General features: G+C 36.8%; 1 protein-coding gene across 9 annotated transcripts in view; it reads right to left on the reverse strand.

The window, feature by feature from the left end:
- MANEA (mannosidase endo-alpha) overlaps positions 1–20,227 on the reverse strand; it is a 551,677-nt gene that overhangs the window by 480,456 nt on the left and 50,994 nt on the right. The gene's annotated exons all lie outside the window — the stretch shown is intronic.

Raw genomic sequence — 20,227 nt, forward strand, 5'->3', positions numbered from 1 at the left:
GGTGATTTCCATGAAAAAGAGGGAGGAGGAATGATGAGTTATTAAATGGGTACAAATTTTCAGTTTGGAAGAAAAAATTCTAGTGATTGATGGTAGTGCTCATTACACTGGTGTGAATGTATTCATGCCAATGAACTCTTGAATGTGAAAATAATTAACATGGTAAATATTATGTCATGCATGTTTTACCATAATAAAATATTTTAAACCTGTTAAATAACAAACCTGCTACAGATATCTATGTACATGTTTTTATATTGATATACATTTTTAGTTCCTCTATGTAAACACCAAGGAGTGAAATTGCTGGACTCTATTCTAAGAGTATATTCAGTTTTATAAGACACAATCATTTCCATTCATACCACAACATGTAAGAATTCATGTTGCTCCTACATCCTTGTTAGTATTTCATGTTGTCAATATTATGGATTTTGGGTGCACAATTGTACTCATCTCACATGCTAGTAAAGTAATGCTCAAAATTCTCCAAGCCAGGCTTCAGCAATACATGAACTTTGAACTTCCAGATGTTCAAGCTGGTTTTAAAAAAGGCAGAGAAACCAGAGAACAAATTGCCAATATCCGCTGGATCATCAAAAAAGCAAGAGAGTTCCAGAAAAACATCTATTTCTGCTTTATTGACCATGCCAAAGCCTTTGGATCACAATAAACTGTGGAAAATTCTGAAAGAGATGGGAATACCAGACCACCTGACATGCCTCTTGAGAAACCTGTATACAGGTCAGGAAGTAACAGTTAGAACTGGACATGGAACAACAGACTGGTTCCAAATAGGAAAAGGGTATGTCAAGGCTGTATATTGTCACCCTGCTTATTTAACTTATATGCAGAGTACATCATGAGAAACGCTGGGCTGGAGGAAGCACAAGCTGGAATCAAGATTGCCAGGAGAAATATCACTAACCTCAGATATGCAGATGACACTACCCTTATGGCAGAAAGAGAAGAAGAACTAAAGAGCCTCTTGATGAAAGTGAAAGAGGAGAGTGAAAAAGTTGGCTTAAAGTTCAACATTCAGAAAACTAAGATCACGGCATCCTGTCCCATCACTTCATGGCAAATAGATGGGGAAACAGTGGAAACGGTGGCAGACTTTAGTTTTCTGAGCTCCAAAATCACTGCAGATGGTGATTGCAGCCATGAAATTGAAAGACACTTACTCCTTGGAAGGAAAGTTATAACCAACCTAGACAGCATGTTAAAAAGCAGAGACATTACTTTGCCAACAAAGGTCCGTCTAGTCAAGGCTATGGTTTTCCCTGTGGTCATGTATGGATGTGAGAGTTGGACTATAAAGAAAGCTGAGCACTGAAGAATTGATGCTTTTGAACTGTGGTGTTGGAGAAGACTCTTGAGAGTCCCTTGGACTGAAAGGAGATCCAACCAGTCCATCCTAAAGGAGATCAGTCCTGGGTGTTCATTGGCAGAACTGATGATGTTGAAGTTGAAACTCCAATACTTTGGCCACCTGATGTGAAGAGCTGACTCATTTGAAAAGACCCTGATGCTGGGAAAGACTGAGGGCAGGACGAGGAGGGGACGACAGAGGATGAAATGGTTGGATGGCATCACTGACCCAATGGACATGGGTTTGAGTAGACTCCGGGAGTTGGTGATGGACAGGGAGGCCTGGCGTGCTACGGTTCATGGGGTCGCAAAGAGTCAGACACAACTGAGCAACTGGTGAACTGAACTGAATAAGCATATAGTGGTATTTTGCTGCTTTAATATGCATTTTCTTAATGACATATAACGTGACAATTTTTATATAGACTTATTTTCAATGTCTTCTATATCTTCTTTGGTGAAGAGTATTTAAAGTCTTTGGTCTTTTATTTATTTTTTAAAATGGGTAATTTGTGATCCTGTTGAGTTTTCATAGTTCTTTGTATATTTTGGATAACTCCTGTTTATCAAAGATACCTTTGGCAGTATTTTCTCCAAGTCTGTGGCTTATCATTTTCATTCTCTTGATATTGTCTTATGCAGAACAGAAAGTTCTTTTTTTAATGAATTCCTGCATATTAATTCTTTTTTTTTTTTTTTTTTTTGTGGATTGTGTTTTTGGCCTTCCATGTAAAAGGTAATCACCAAATCCAAGATCATCTAGATTTGCTCCTGTGTTATCTTTAAGAAGTTATATAATTTTATATTTTGGGTTTTATTATCCATCTTGAATTACTTTTTTGTGAAGGATGTAAGGTTTATGCCTAGATTTATTTATTCATATTTTGCATGTGGAAGCCCAATTATTCCTGCACCATTTGTTGATCCTCTTCTCCATTGCACTGCTTGTGCTCTTTTGTAGACTGTAACTTATTAGAATAATTTTCTGACATATTCAGGTGGCAGAGGTAATGCAATGAGTCTATCAAATTTGAGCACTTAGGGAAGACCATATAATCAACTTTTAATCAAAGTAATGTGAGCACAAGTCTGTTTGTGATTCTGTGATGTCTTCTGTTTGTCATCTCTCACAATTTTGCATTTCTTCTCTATCTCAATTCATGTATCTATCTAGCAAAAAAATGATTAAATAGATAATCTGGGTCCCTGGTTAACATTTAGAGGAGGACTGCCTAGGACCACTTTCTGACCTGTCCTCAGATGTGGTAAAAAAAAAAAAAAAAAGATAATTAAACTTCTATTGTGTTAAACCACAGAAATTATCAAACATGGTAGCTAGTATTACTAATCCTGAAAAGTACAGTGCAATGTCATAAAACAAAAATTTCTCTAAAGCTCCAGGAAAAAATAATTGTTTTAGAAATCACTCCATTGGACTAAAAATGGTTTAAAAATTATGGTATTTAACAATAACAGTTTATTTTTCTCGTACAAAATTCAATAATAATGATGTTTTAATGGCATTAAGAATATGCATATATAATCTAAGTATCACTAAGAACATCTAGCACTGATTAGAGTTTCTGGCCATTTTCTTGTTTTTGATACATAATCTTCAACATTATCATTATGACAGCTTCTTCAGACTCTAACTACCTTTAAAAAATATTGTTTTGGTAATCAAAGCAAGAATAAAATAGCATAGGTTTTTTGCCCAGTTAGAATATATTTCACTTCAATCACTTAAACTTCTTTGTAATGTTCATGTAGATGGACAAATCATTGTGGAAATACATACATGTAGGAGTGATTAAACACAGAGAACATAGTTTTCATGTTAAGTATATCTTCATAGGGAACTGGAATGCAAAAGTAGGAAGTCAAGAGACACCTGGATTAACAGGCAAATTTGGCCTTGGAGAACAAAATGAAGCAGGGCAAAGACTAACAGTTTTGCAAAGAGAATACAATGGTCATACCAAATGTTCTCTTCCAACAACATAAGAGACAGCTCTACACATGGACATCATCAGATGGTCAATACCAAAATCAGATTGATTCTATGCTTTGCAACCAAATATGGAAAAACTCTACAGTCAGAAAAAAAAAAAAAACACAAGACCAGGAGCTGACTGTGGCTCAAATCATGAGCCCCTTATTGTGAAATTCAGACTTAAATTGAAGAAAGTAGGGAAAACCACCAGACAATTCAGGTATGACCTAAATCAAATCCCTTATGAATATACAATGCAAGTGACAAATAGATTCAAGGGATTAGATCTGGTAGACAGAGTGTCTGAAGAGCTATGGACAGAAGTTGGTTACATTGTACAGGAGGTGGTGATAAAAAACCATCCCCAAGAAAAAAAAATGCAAACAGACAAAATGGTTGCCTGAGGAGGCCTTACAAATAGTTCAGAAAAGAAGAAAAGTGAAAGGTGAAGGAGAAAAGGAAAATATATCCATCTGGCTGCAGAGTTCTAAAGAGTGGCAAGGAGACATAAGAAAGCCTTCTTAGGTGAACAATGCAAAGAAATAGAGGAAACATTAGAATGGGAAGGACTAGAGATTTCTTCAAGAAAATTAGAGATACCAAGGGAACATTTCATGCAAAGATGTGCACAATAAAGGACATAAATGGTAAGGATCTAGCAGAAGATATTAAGAGGTGGCAAGAATACATATTAAAAATATACAAAAGAGGTCTTAATGATCTGGACAACCAAGATGGTGTGGTCACACACCAAGAACCAGATATAAAAAGGTGAAGTCAACTGGGCCTTAGGAAGAATGACTAAGAACAAAGCTAATGGAAGTCATGGAAATACAGCTAGGCTAGTTCAAATCCTAAAAGACGATATTGTTAAAGTGTTGCACTTAATACACAATGCAAATTTGGAATACTCAGCAGTGGCCACAGAGCTAGAAAAGGTCAGTTTTCATTCCAATCCCAAAGAAAGGCAATGCCACAAAATATTTAAACTAACACACAACTGCACTCATTTCACATACTAGCAAGGCAATGCTCACAATTCTTCAAGCTAGACTTCAACAATTAAACTGAGAACTTCCAGATGTACAAAATGGATTTAGAAAAGGCAGAGGAACAATAGACCAAATTACCAATATTTGTTAGATATTAGAAAAAGCAAGATAATTCCAGATATACATCTACTTCTGCTTCATTGACTATTATAAAGCCTTTGACTATGTGGATCACAACATACTGTGGAAAATTCTTAGAGAAATGGAAATACCAGACCACCCTGCTTGCCTCCTGAGAAACTTGTATGCAGGTCAATAAGTAATAGAACGAGACATAGAACAATGAACTGGTTCAAAATTGGGAAAGGAGTATATCAGGGCTGTATATGGTCACCCTGCTTACCTAACTTAAATGCAGAATACATTATGTGAACTTCTGGGCTGGATGAATCACAAGCTGGAATCAAGATTGCTGGGAGAAATTTCAATAACCTCAGATATGCAGATGAGAAATAAAGAGCCTTTTGATGAAAGTGAAAGAGGAGAGTGAAAAATTTGGCTTAAAACTCAACATTTATAAAAAGATCATGGCATCTGATCCCATCACTTCATGGCAAATGGATGGGTAAATAATGAAAACAGTGACAGACTTTCTTACCTTAGGCTCCAAAATCACTGCAGATGGTGGCTGCAGCCATGAAATTAAAAGACACCCGCTCCTTGTAAGAAAAGCTATGACCAACCTGCTGCTGCTGCTAAGTCACTTCAGTCGTGTCCGACTCTGTGCGACTCCATAGACAGCAACCCACAAGGCTCCCCCGTCCCTGGGATTCTCCAGGCAAGAACACTGGAGTGGGTTGCCATTTCCTTCTCCAAATGACCAACCTAGACAGCTATTAAAAAGCAGAGACATCACTTTGCCGATAAGATTCCATTAGTCAAATGGTTTTTCCATTAGTCATGTATAGATGTGAGAGTTGGACCATTAAAGAAGGCTGAATGCTGAAGAATTGATGCTTTTGAACTTTGATGCTGGAGAAGCCTCTCAAGAGTCCTTGGATAGCAGAGATCAAACCAGTCCATCATACAAGAAATCAACCCTGAATATTCATTGGAAGGACTGATGCTGAAGTTCCAATACTTTGGCCACCTGATGCAAATCACTGACTCATTAGAAAAGACTCTGACCCTGGGAAAGATTGGGAGCAGGGGAAGCAGGTGACAGAGGTTGAGATGGTTGGATAGCATCATTAACTCAATGAACATGGGTTTGAACAAACTCCAGGAGACAGTGAAGGACAGGGAAACCCGGAGTGCTGCAGTCCATGGGTTTGCAAAGAGACAGACAGGACTGAGTGACTGAACAACAGCATATCTTCACTGATGTTCTTCCTCATTGAACTATCAATAATCATAAGAGTAATGTTGAAATGTATAACTGTAACAGTGGACATGCACCTTTCTTTTTGTAGTTTTGTGTTTGCCACACCTAACATGTTTCATACATGTTTAGATTTTAGATCTTCTTGGACAATTGATTTTTTGTAGTTCTATAATGTTCCTCTTTATGTCTGAATTATTTTTCTTCTGAAGTCTGCATTGTCTGAAGTTAATATAACTTCTCCAGCTTTTTTAAGTGTTTGCATATATATTTTTATATTCCCTTACTTTTAATCTGCATCTTTATATTTAAAATGGCATTTTTGTATACAATACAGACATTTTTTTGTAAGCCATTCTGACAATGTCTGTATTTGAATTAGTTTATTTAGATCTTTCATACTTTAAGTGATTATACACTTGGATTAGTATCTATTATGCTTGTAACAATTTTCTGTCTGTTATATTTTTTTCCGTCTGTCTCTTCTAGTTTTGAGATTTTCATATTCAGATTGTCTCCTCTCCTAGTATATCAGTTATAATTTTCAAAATTTTTAGTGGTTGTACAACAGTTTCCAACATGTATTTTAATTAATCCAATCAATGTTAATGTTCAAATAACACTTTACCATTGTACATGTAGCCTGAAATTATAATAAAGCATCCCCAATTCCTACTTCCTCTCTTTTGAGATATTATTGTTCATTTCACATAGATATTATGGTTACTGAATACATGAATACATTGTTATTATTACTTAAGTTACATTTATATCATTATACAATAAGTAAACTATTTTAATTTACTTATTCATCTCTCATGTTGTTTATCAAATCCTAGTTTCTGACCTATATTATTTTTGTTCTCCTTGAATATTATATTTTAATAGTTCTTTTGAGCAGTTCTCAGTCATTTAATTCCTCAGATTTTGTTCATCTGAGAGTCTTGACTTCTACTTCACTTTTAAGGATAGTTTCCTAGAATAAAGAAGTTCAGGGTGTGGTTTTCTTTAGGCTTCTTAAATATTTCACTTCACTCTCTTCTTACTTATATTCTGTTGCTATGTCTAACTTAATTTTTCTTTGTTCCTCTACAGGTATAGTGTTTTTCCCCTGTCTGGTTTCTTTCAAGATTTTCTCTTTGTCTTTGGCTTTCTGAAGTTTGAATATGACACATTTAGCCTATTTAGTTTTATCTGAGGCCCCTGCATAGATTTCTGTCATTAATTTGAAGATTTATGAGACATTTTAACTTCAAACCTTCCTTCTGCTTCATTCTTTCCTCTCTTATTGGTACAATTATATGTATGACGCACCATTTAAAATTGCTTCACAGTCCTTAGGTGCTTTTCTCAGTTTCCTTCATAATTTTCTTTCTCTTTACATTTCAGTTTAGGAAGTTTTTATTGGCATATCTACAAGTTCAGTAATTCTTTCCTCAAGCATAGCCAGTCTACTGATGAGTCCGTCAAAGGAATTCTTTATTTTCATTACAGTGTTTTTGGTTTAGCATTTCCTTTTGATTCTTTCTTAGAGCTTACATCTCTTTGCTTACATTAACCATCTGTTCTTGCATGTTGTCTATTTTTTTTTGCATGAAATCCCTTAACATGTTTGTCATAGTTATTTTAATTTCCCTATCTGTTAATTCCAATATAAGTATCATACATGAGTCTGGATTTGATGTTTTCTTTCTCTTCAGACTGTTCCTCTTGTCTTTCGGCATGCTTTGTAAATTTCATTGAAAGATACATCACATTGGGTACTAAGTTTTATGTTAATCTTTTTGGGAATTGGGCTATGTCTATTTTCTGTAATTGTAGGTTACAAAGGCTTCACATTCTTCTAGTGATCTTGGTTTGTCTTCTGCTTAAATAGAGTATAAGTCTTGTCACTCTTTCTGTTGTATCAATTTTTATTACACTAGAGTTATGTTATATTACTAAGATTTGGGGGACTGTTGTTGGCAAAGTAATGTCTCTGCTTTTGAATATACTGTCTAGATTGGTCATAACTTTCCTTCCAAGGAGTAAGCGTCTTTTAATTTCATGGCTGCAATCACCATCTACAGTGATTTTGGAGCCCCCCAAAATAAAGTCTGACACTGTTTCCACTGTTTCCCCATCTATTTCACATGAAGTGATGGGACGGGATGCCATGATCTTCGTTTTCTGAATGTTGAGCTTTAAGCCAACTTTTTGACTCTCCACTTTCACTTTCATCAAGAGGCTTTTGTGTTCCTCTTCACTTTGTGCCATAAGGGTGGTGTCATCTGCATATCTGAGGTTATTGATATTTCTCCCGGCAATCTTGATTCCAGCTTGTACTTCTTCCAGCCCAGCGTTTCTCATGATGTACTCTGCATATAAGTTCAACAAGCAGAGTGACAATATACAGTCTTGACGTACTCCTTTTCCTATTTGGAACCAGTCTGTTGTTCCATGTCCAGTTCTAACTGTTGCTTCCTGACCAGTATACAGGTTTCTCAAGAGGCAGGTCAGGTGGTCTGGTATTCTCATCTCTTTCAGAATTTTCCACAGTTTATTGTGATCTACACAGTCAAAGGCTTTGGCATAGTCAATAAAGCAGAAATAGATGTTTTTCTGAAACTCTCTTGCTTTATTGATGATCCAGCAGATGTTGGCAATTTGATCTAAGTATCCAGTAATTCACCAAAATCATTATTTAAGTTTTCCTCTAAGTTTATGGCACTTGCTGCTTCAATCTAGGAGGGCAGATCTTACTTGTGACTCTATGTATTCACCTGTCAAGATTTTCAGGTGATAGTTTTCCCAAAGACCTCAGCTGCCTCCAGAAGTTTATTTTCAGTTTATTCAGCCTTCTGCTGTTATTGCTGTAATAACAGGTATGAGGGTTTCCAGATTCTTTATATGTTGAGACTAACTGAAATTTGTGAGATATATTTTTTAAGTAATTTATCAACTTTTCAAGGGCAAGACATTTTCCTTCTAAGTGAACACACTTGCCTTCCCTTTTTTTTTTAACTCCTTTATTTCTTGCTTCCTTTCTTCCAACCCTTCCCCACCACCCTAAACTTCACAGTTTGCAAAGTTGTAAGACTGAGGATATACAATTTTTGTAGCAGCACTATATGAGACAGTTTTGATTTCTTTGACCCAACACTTGTTTTTAAATTACATGACAACATTTTAAAAGATGAGATTTTACATAAAGGAAATATTTGCTTATTTCCTTAAATATTCAAAGAACTAGCAATGTTGAGTTCACATTGCTCATGGAAACTATGTTAGGCTCAGTTGCAGATACCTCCTTTAAATATCCAGGTATGTGCTACTGTATTTGTGCTTAGCCACTCAGTTGTGTCTGACTCTGTGCGACCCCATGGGCTGTAACCTGCCAGGCTCCTTTGTGCATGGGGATTCCCCAGGCAAGAATACTGGAGTGAGTTGCCATGCCCTCCTCCAGGGGATCTTCCCAACCCAGGGATCAAACCCCAGTCTCCCACATTGCAGACAGGATTCTTTACAGTCTGAGCCATCTGATATTGTATTTACCATGTCAAAAAAAGTACATCCTTAATTTATGTAAAGTATCTCTCAGACACGCATTTTGGTGTGCCACTGAAATGTAATTCTGACCTTGACTACCTGGAAATAGGTGGCATTTCACAGTTAATGGTCCAGTTTCCAAAGAGACTGCCCTTACTTCAGACACCAGCCACAAACTCTGGATTCCTAGGTCACCTATGCTCTTACCAACAGGTTACAAATTTAGGATTTCTCACTAGTTTCCCAGGTTCAACAATTTGTTAGAATGACTCACAGAACTCTGAAAAATACTATAGTTGTGATGGTCATTTACTTTTAAAGAATGCAAACAACAGCCATTCAAAGGATGAAACCCAAAAAGAAAGCTCTGGGAGGGTCCCAAAGGAGATGCTTCCATGTCTTCAGAACATGTCACTTTCACATCTACCAGGAAGCTCACCTGACCTTTGGTGACCAGAGGTTTGATTGGGATTTTATTATGCAGTCATATTTTATTGAATCTTTGGCCATGTGGTTGAATTCAATCTCCAGGACCCCTCCTTCCCCAGAGGATGAAGCCCCAATCACATTGATCTAATTGCATCGGTCTTTCAGGGTTAGTGTATTCTCATTATAAGTCATCTTATTAACAAAGAAGATTTAGGAGTCAATCGTAAGTCACTTTATTAGCAAAAACTCACGTCTAGCTGTAGAGTTCCACATAACAAAGACACTCCTATCACTCAGGAAGTTTCAGGGGTATAGAAGTTGTCTCCCAGGAATCAGGGACAAAGACCAGCCACTTTGTTCATTATACTACAGCTATCCTTATTCAGAGGCAAAGTTCTAGAAACATGTAAAACTGTAAACAAAAAATTCAGTAACTGAGAAAAGATAGAGTTTAATCTGTTGATCAAGAGGACTAGAGGCTACTGTATGAATACTGATAATTAGCAGGAGCTAACCATTTCAGTTGGAGTTGCAAATTTTAGAAGCTTCATTAAATTTTATATTCAAGCTAATAACTTCACTCATATTACTAAAAATTATAGTAGCTAACATTTACAGATATTTTTTAGAGTCCACACCTTTTCATTATCTGAGTCTTTGCCCAGAAAGAAGAACCTTTCATATTCTTGTTGGGCTCTGCTACTTTGCAGGGTATAAGTGCTCCTCTTTCTGGTCTCCCAACTCAATTTACCTGAGATTTCTGTTTATCATTTTTTTATACAATACACAGTTATATTTCAAAACATATCCATAACAATAAGTCATAAATAATGTAGTCTGCAAAAATTTGAAATATTTTATTTAATAATTATTAATGTATACGCCTTACTACACAAAGATGATCCCCTCCATTGGACAGCTCTTATCAATTTATTATTATGAAAGGAATCGCAATTATTAAGTAGGTACTGCAAAAGAAGTACACAAAGAATAGTATAGAAATACAAAGGATAAATTGTTTCACTGCCTCAAGAATCAAGTAATATTTGAGTTTTTAAATACAAACATGAAAATGAATCTGAAACAATAACTTAAGGAAATTTTTTTAAAAATGAGGAGACATAAGAAAAGAAGTTTTGTTTGGCCAGAACATGGTTAAAGATGAGACTAGATATAGGCAGACGCTTGACCATAAACTATCTTTCATTTCATGCTCCGATGGTGGAAGTTTCAAGGGTATAGAAGTTACCTCCCAGGAACCAGGGACGAAGACCAGACACTTTATTATACTACAGCTATGGACTTTCTGAACTCCATAGAGAACTTTGAAGGATTTTATGTAGGCTTGTGTCATGATTAGATATATTTTAAAAGTTATTCTTTTGATAGTGTGAGGGAGAATTTTATCACTTGTAAAGTGATGTTATTAAATATTTTATGAAGGATAAATGATACATAGAAGTGTGCACAATAGAACTAACATATGAGCCAGCAATCCCACTCTTGGGAATATATACAGAAATAACTTGAAAAGATATAGGCAATCCAGTGTTCACTGTGGCACTATTTACAATAGCCAAGTCATGGAAGCCTTGAGAAACCTATATGCAGGTCAGGAAGCAACAGTTCGAACTGGACATGGAACAACAGACTGGTTCCAAATAGGAAAAGGAGTATGTCAAGGCTGTATATTGTCACCCTGCTTATTTAATTTCTATGCAGAGTACATCATGACAAACGCTAGGCTGGAAGAAGCACAAGCTGGAATCAAGACTGCCGGGAGAAATATCAATAACCTCAGATATGCAGATGACACCATCCTAATGGCACAAAGTGAAGAGGAACTAAAAAGCCTAAAGCTCAACATTCAGAAAACGAAGATCATGGCATCTGGTCCCATCACTTCATGGGAAATAGATGGGGAAACAGTGGAAACAGTTTCAGACTTTATTTTTTGGGCGGCTCCAAAATCACTGCAGATGGTGATTGCAGCCATGAAATTAAAAGACGCTTACTCCATGGAAGGAAAGTTATGACCAACCTAGATAGCATATTGCAAAGCAGAGACATTACTTTGCCAACAAAGGTCCGTCTAGTCAAGGGTATGGTTTTTCCTGTGGTCATGTATGGATGTGAGAGTTGGACTGTGAAGAAAGCTGAGCGCCAAAGAATTGATGCTTTAGAACTGTGGTGTTGGAGAAGATTCTTGAGAGTCCCTTGGACTGCAAGGAGATCCAACCAGTCCATTCTGAAGGAGATCAGTCCTGGGATTTCTTTGGAAGGAATGATGCTAAAGCTGAAAGTCCAGTACTTTGGCCACCTCATGCGAAGAGTTGACTCATTGGAAAATACTCTGATGCTGGGAGGGATTGGGGGCAGGAGGAGAAGGGGACGACAGAGGATGAGATGGCTGGATAACATCACCTACTCGATGGACGTGAGTTTGAGTAAACTCCAGGAGTTGGTGATGGACAGGGAGGCCTGGTGTGCTGGAATTCATGGGGTTGCAGAGTCAGACATGACTGAGCTACTGAACTGAACTGAACTGACTGAAGGCATGGAAGCAAGCTAAACATCTATCAAAAGATGAAGGGATAAGGAAGATGTGGTATATATATACACAATGAAATGATACTCAGCTATAAAAAAGAATCAAATAATGCCATTTGCAGCAACATGGGTGTGCTTAGACATTATCATCCTAAATGAAGTAAATCAAGAGAGATAGACAAATATATAATATCTTTTAAATATGGAATCTAAAAAAAAAGAGATACAAATGAGCCTATATACAAAGCTGAAACAGATCCATAAATATAAAAAGCAAACTCATGGTTACCAACGGGAAAATGAGTGAGGGAAGAGTTCAGGATTAATGTATACACAGTATTATATATAAAATAAATAAGGACATACTGTATATCACAAGGAATTGTACTCAATATTTTGTAAAAATAATGGAAAAGAATCTGAAAAAATTGATATATATGTATGTATAACTTTATCACTTTACAACTGAAACATCACTTCAATTAAAAAGAAGGACACACTTTGTAATTGTGCAGCTTTATCAATTTTCACCAAGAAGTCATACATATAACCAGAATACAGATCAATACAGAGAACACTGAACATTGTCAGTCCCACAGAAAGACACTTGTAACTTCTCCCAGCTACTTACACTCCTCCTCCAAGAGAAACAGTATCAGACTTCTGACACTTTATTTGTTCACAATGCTGTACAATATTGCACTCTTTAAAAATTTTATAATGTAGTTTACTTAATAAACCTATGGCTCTTATAAATAATGATACTATAAACAGTCCTGTACATGTCTTATGGTGTTCATTTGCATATATTTCTGTGGAGTATACAGACTGGGTTGTAGAATTCTGGGCAAGAGCATGTATGTTTGTTTAGGTTTAGTGTATACTACCAAACAAATTTCTAAAACACATTGAATTTGAGACTCTGTTAGTATTTAGGTGATAGGTTTAATAGCAAGTATAAATACAGCTTAGACTCCTAAGAGAGCAATGTAGGAGGAGTATACATGTATTAGTTATCAGCATCAAGGTGGTAGATAAAGCCATAAAGAGGGAATGTGATTACTGGGCAGATAAAATAAAGGCTAAGAAGAGAAAGAAAAAAGGAGAAAACCTAGGAAAAGCTTAATTTACTAAGTGGATGAAGAGAGAGAAGCACAAACTCTAGAAATGGAAAGTCACAGTTAAAAGAAAATGATCAAAACCCTGATAATAGGCTAATTCAGAAATAATAGTTAAATACACATTTATGAAAAAAAAGAAAAGAAAAAAAAAGGATTGAAATGTTTTTATTTGAATTGAATCCCTATGAGGTCATTGGTAAACTCATAAAGACTTTGCCAGTGGAGGTAGGGATCATAGAACAGATGATTACATCAAACTAGAGAGGATTCCAGGTGAAGAAGCAGAAGATTACATTTAGATTGCATTTCCTTAGTGGAAGAGTGGGTACATGAAAGAGAGACCTCTAAGGGAGATTGTGAAAATTGCTTGGAAAAATACATTTGCTGTCTCTGAGACAAGTTTAGCTATGATTTCTGTTAGTTTATTTTTTCTATTTGTGGAATAACAGTCTACCTTATTTTTTATACTAACTCTGGCCATTGACCTTATAGAATGAATTGTACTGTAGCAAAATTAGTTTATTATAGAAAGGCAAACTAAACAAAAGGGAAAAGGAGGGGGAGGTGCTTAATTAACAACATCCACAAGTTTCTATAAGATTATCCCCAAGTCATGCCAGGACTGCTGCTAATGTTGCACACTGGTCCTGCCATAGCAGCACTGTTCAATAGAGCTTGAAATTAGCGAGAAACACAGGGACTCTTTGACAGCCAGTGTGATCATGGCCGCCAATTCTGTGCAAATAGTGGCAGCTATTTTGCTCACAGGAGAAATAAGGTTAGGGGAAATATTAAAGAAATGTGAATACCACTGCTTTGTAGTAATTGGCTCTTGGCAATTCATGCTGGCCTGTTTCTGAAAACTACAAATTGAAAGCTTTAATGCCACTTTTCAGAAAACATCTCATCTCTTAAATAATGAAAAGAGACCAAATGTCTATTAAAAGTAACCAACGGGCTTTTAGTTTCAGTTATTGTGTGGTTGTATATAAGGTGTTTAGTACAAGTTTTTCTTCTAAAATAAGACTAAAGTCATTGCCAGTCCAGGTTCGATGCACGATACTGGATGCTTGGGGCTAGTGCACTGGGACGACACAGAGGGATGGTATGGGGAGGGAGGAGGGAGGAGGGTTCAGGATGGGGAACACATGTATACCTGTGGCGGATTCATTTTGATATTTGGCAAAACTAATACAATTATGTAAAGTTTAAAAATAAAATAAAATTAAATGTTAAAAAAAAGACTAAAGTCATTGCTTTCTATACATTTTTAGTTTAATGGTTAATTTACATGTATGCAAATATATGTGTATGTGATTTTAAAGATTTTCATATTGTAACTATGAGTATTTTTCTTCATTTGTATATGTGCCTTAAATACAGCCTTTACCTTCCATGTTTATTTATTTATTTATTCTGTGATAATAGCACGTAAGTTATTGGGTAAACTTGTCTCCTTGAATTTATTTTTGTATTGTAAGAGCATATATTTGTCTGCAAACAAATTATACACAAGTCCTATGACTGAATAAAGTGTATATATACAGGATTAGCTCTGTGAATCAAAGCAGAGATCTTTTGCTCATAGCCAAAGAATTAGCATCTGTGCAATTAAGGAGAACCTGAACATTAAGAATATAGGTGGTAAATTGAAAATTAAAGCAGTAAGTACAATCATAACTAATCTCATTATCATATTAAAATAGTTATAACAAAGGCTCTGAATTTAACATGCAATTGATATATTTTAGTGCCGCTGCTGCTACTGCTAAGTCGCTTCAGTCATGTCTGACTCTGTGCAACCCCATGGACTGCAGCCTACCAGGCTTCTCCGTCCATGGGATTCTCCAGGCAAGAACACTGGAGTGGGTTGACCTTTCCTTCTTCAATGCATGAAAGTGGAAAGTGAAAGTGAAGTCGCTCAGTCGTGTCTGACTCTTAGCGACCCCATGGACTGCAGCCTACCAGGCTCCTCCATCCATGGGATTTTCCGGGCAACAGTACTGGAGTGGGGTGCCATTGCCTTCTCCCATTTTAGTGCTACTCATAATGATATAATCCATTGAGAAAACAATATTGTTTGGCAAAATATTTTTAAAAGTTGTGAATACTCTAAACACTTTGACTTCATCTATTCCTGAGAATTTATCATATAAAATAACTAAAAGGTCTTAATGTATCCTTATGCTGGCACAGTCAATGTAGCATTATCTATTGTATCAAAATGCTTAATAACACTTGAAAGAATCCTAAAACATAGTGGTTTAGTCTCCTCCAGCTGCCATAACAAAATGTCACAGACTGTGAGGCTTAAACAACAGAAAAGTAATTTCCCACAGCTTTGGAGGTTGAGACATCCAAGATCAAGGTGTCAGCTAATTTGGGTCCTGATGAGAACTGTCTTCAGTGTTTGTGATTGGCTGCATTGGTTGTGTTTTTCTGTGTTTGGCTGTGTTTCTCTCTCTGTGCCCCGACTAGTAATACTGAAGAAGCTGAAGTTGAATGGTTCTGTGAAGACCTACAAGACCTTCTAGGACTAACACCCAAAAAGATGTTCTGTTCATTATAGGGGACTGGAACGCAAAAATAGGAAGTCACAGGCAAAATTGGAGTAACAGGCAAATTTAGCCTTGGAGTACAGAATGAAGCAGGGCAAAAGCTAATAAAGTTTTGACTTGAGAACGCACTGCTCAGAGCAAACACCCTCTTGCAACAACACAAGAGACGACTCTACACATGGACATCACCGGATGGCCAAAACTGAAGTCAGATAGATCACATTCTTTGCAGCTGATGTTGGAAAAGCTCTATACAGTCAGCAAAAACAAGACGTGGAGCTGACTATGGCTCAGATCATGAACTCCTTATTGTCAAATTCAGACTAAAATTGAAGAAAGTAGTTAAAACCACTAGACCATTCAAGTATGATCTAAATCAAATTCCTTATGATTATACAGTGGGAGTAAGAAGTAGATTTAAGGGACTAGATCTGATAGACAGAGTGCCTGATGAACTATGGACAGAGGTTTGTGACATTGTACAGGAGACATGTACAAGACGATCCACAAGAAAAGGAAATGCTAAAAAGCAAAAATGGCTGTCTGAGGAGGCCTTACAAATAGCTGTGAAAATAAGAGAAGCAAAAAGCAAAGGACAAAAGGAAAGATATACCCATTTGAATGCAGAATTCCAAGAATAGCAAGGAGAGATAAGAAAGCCTTTCTCAGTGATCAATGCAAAGAAATAGAGGAAAACAACAGAATGGGAAAGACTAGAGATCTCTTCAAGAAAATTAGAGATACCAAGGGAAAATTTCAGGCAAAGATGGGCTCAATAAAGGACAGAAATGGTATGGACCTAACAGAAGCAGAAGATATTAAGAGGTGGCAAGAATACACAGAAGAACAGTACAAAAAAGATCTTCACGACCCAGATAATCATGATGGTGTGATCTCTCACCTAGAGCCAGACATCCTGGAATGTGAAGTCAAGTGGGCCTGAGGAAGTATCAGTACGAACAGAGATAGTGGAAGTGATGGAATTCCAGTTGAGCTATTTCAAATCCTGAAAGATGATGCTGTGAAAGTGCCGTGGTCAATATGCCAGCAAATTTGGAAATCTCACCAGTGGCCACAGGACTGGAAAAGGTCAGTTTTCATTCCAATGCCAAAGAAAGGCAATGCCAAAGAATGCTCAAACTACTGCAAAATTGTACTCATCTCACACACTAGCAAAGTGATGCTCAAAATTCTCCAAGTCAGGCTTCAGTGATACATGAACCATGAATTCCAGATGTTCAAGCTGGGTTTAGAAAAGGTAGAGGAACAAGAGATCAAATTGCCAACATCTGCTGGATCATCGAAAAAGCAAGAGAGTTCCAGAAAAACATCTATTTCTGCTTTATTGACTATGCCAAAGCTGTTGGCTGTGTGGATCACAATAAACTGTGGAAAATGCTGAAAGAGATGGGAATACCAGACCACCTGACCTGCATCTTGAGAAACCTGTATGCAGGTCAGGAAGCAACAGTTAGAACTGGACATGGAACAACAGACTGGTTCCAGATAGGAAAATAAATTAAAACTTATTTAACTTATAAGTTAAATAAGCATTGTTACCCTGCTTATTTAACTTATATGCAATTTACATCGTGAGAAACGCTGGACTGGATGAAGCACAAGCTGAAATCAAGATTGCCGGGAGAAATGACAATAACCTCAGATATGCAGATGACACAAGCCTTATGGCAGAAAGTGAAGAACTAAAGAGCCTCTTGATGAAAGTGAAAGAGGAGAGTGAAAAACTTTGGTTAAAGCTTAACATTCAGAAAACTAAGATCATGGAATACAGTCCCATCACTTCATGGCAAATAGATGGGGATGCAATGGAAACAGTGAGAGACTTAATTTTTTTTTTGGAGGGGGGGCTCCAAAATCACTGCAGATAGTGACTGCAGACATGAAAATAAAAGACTCTTACTCCTTAGAAGGAAAGTTATGACCAACCTAGACAGCATGTTAAAAAGCAGAGACATTACTTTACCAACAAAGGTCCATCTAGTCAAAGCTATGATTTTTCCAGTAGTCATATATGGCTGTGACAGTTGGACTATAAAGAAAGCTAAGTGCTGAAGAATTGATGCTTTTGAACTGTGGTGTTGGAGAAGACTCTTGAGAGTCCTTTGGAGTGCAAGGAGATCCAACCAGTCCATCATAAAGGAGATCAGTCCTGACTGTTCTTGGAAGGACTGATGTTAAAGCTGAAACTCCAATACTTTGGCTACCTGAAGTGAAGAGCTAACTCATTTGAAAAGATCCTGAATCTGGGAAAGATTGAAGGCAGGAAGAATAGGTGATGACAGAGGATTAGATGTTTGGTTGGCCTCACCGAATCAATGGAGATGCGTTTGAGTAGTCTCTGGGATTTGGTGATGGACAGGGAGGCCTGGTGTGCTGTGGTCCATAAGTTCCCAGATTTGGATATTGCTGAGAGACTGTGCTGAACTGAACTGTGTTCTCATTGTGTCCCCTTGTGGCAGAGAGAGTGTTCATGACACTCAGTACCAGGAAACAAACAACCCAATCAAAAAGTGGGCAAAAGACCTAGACAAACATTTCTCCAAAGTAGGTATACAAATGGCTAATAAACACATGACAAGATTCTAAAGTCCACTCACTATTAGAGAAATACAAATCAAAACTACAACGAGGTATCATCTCACATCTGTCAGAATGGCCATCATCAAAAAGTCTTCAAACAATAAATGCTGGAGATGGTATGGAGAAAAGGGAACACTTTTACACTGTCGGAAATGCTGGAAATGCAGGCTGGTACAGCCACTATGGAGAACAGTGTGGAGATTCCTTAAAAAACTTGGCCTAGAACTGCCATCAGTTCAGTTCAGTTCAGTCGCTCAGTCGTGTCCGACTCTTTGAGACCCCATGAATCGCAGCACGCCAGGCCTCCCTGTCCATCACCAACTCCCGTACCACCCAGCAATCTGTCTACTGGGCATACATACAGAGGAAACCAGAATTTAAAGAGATACATGTACCCCAATGTTCATTGTAACATTATTTACAATAGCCAGAACATGAAAGCAACCTCGATGTCTATTGATAGATTAATGGAAAAGGAGGCTGTGGTACATATACACCATGAGATATTAATCAGCTATAAAAAGGAATCCATTTGAATCTGTTCTAATGAGATAGCTGAACCTGGAACCTATCATACAGAATTAAGTGAGTCAGAAAGAAAAAGGCAAATACTGTATATTAATGCATACATACGGAATTTAGAAAGATGGTACCGGCGAGCCTACATGCAGGGCTGCAAAGGAGACATAAAGAACAGACTTTGGGATTCAGTGGGAGGAGTCGAGGGTGGGATGATTTGAGAGAATATCATTGAAGCATGTACATTACCATATGGAAAACAGATGAGCAGTGTAAGTTCCATGCAAGAGGCAGTGCACCCAAAGCCAGTCCTCTGGGACAACCCAGAGGGATAGGGTGAGGAAGGAGGAGGGAAGGGGTTCCACATGGGGAAGACACATGTATACCTGTGGCCAATTAATGTTGATGTTTGGCAAAAACCATCACATTATTGAAATGTGATTATCCTCCAGTAAACACTAATTAATTGAAAAAAATAAAAAAAATATTGTACCTTAAAAAAAGAGAGAGAGAGAGAGAGAGAAACAAACTCTCTGGTGCTACTTCTCATGAAAACATTAGGCTGATAAAGTCAGAATCATCACTTACAACCTCATTTAACATTAAGTACTTCCTTAGAGTCCCCATCTCCAAATACAGCCACAATGGGGGTTATGGCTTCAATATTTAAATTTGGCAACAAACATTCTTTGCATAGAAGATTCATGACTTCGTTAAAGTAATGTTTAGAAAGATTGGATAGATAAGTGGGAAAATGTTTAGAAGATATGTTAAAAGAAAAGACAATGATTTTGTATAGTATGATGTGAAATATATTCCAATAATATTGATTTGAAAGAAGCTTGAAAAATAGTCAAAATAAATATGAACTATTGAAGTGCTTTATTTAGAATTAATTAAAAGCATAGTCAGTCTGACATGACAGAATTATCATTTCAAGTAAATCAGAAATAGATTTTTTCCATGAGGAAATATATATGAAGCCCTATCACACACCATACACAATCAATTTCATAAAGTTAAAAGATTTGGTATCAAAGGCAATATAAACACTGTTAAAACAAAATATTGAAAATTATCTTCATAGCTTCAGGGAGGGAAAGGATTCTTCTTTTTTTTTTTTTTTTAACTGAAAACATTTTGCTTAACTTTAAGTACATGATTTTAAGTAACCTTTTCTGACA

The sequence above is a fragment of the Bos grunniens genome, chromosome 9 (assembly GCF_055505025.1).
Source record: "Bos grunniens cultivar Pamir isolate PY7600 chromosome 9, Bosgru_T2T1.0, whole genome shotgun sequence".
Classification (NCBI taxonomy): domain Eukaryota; kingdom Metazoa; phylum Chordata; class Mammalia; order Artiodactyla; family Bovidae; genus Bos; species Bos grunniens.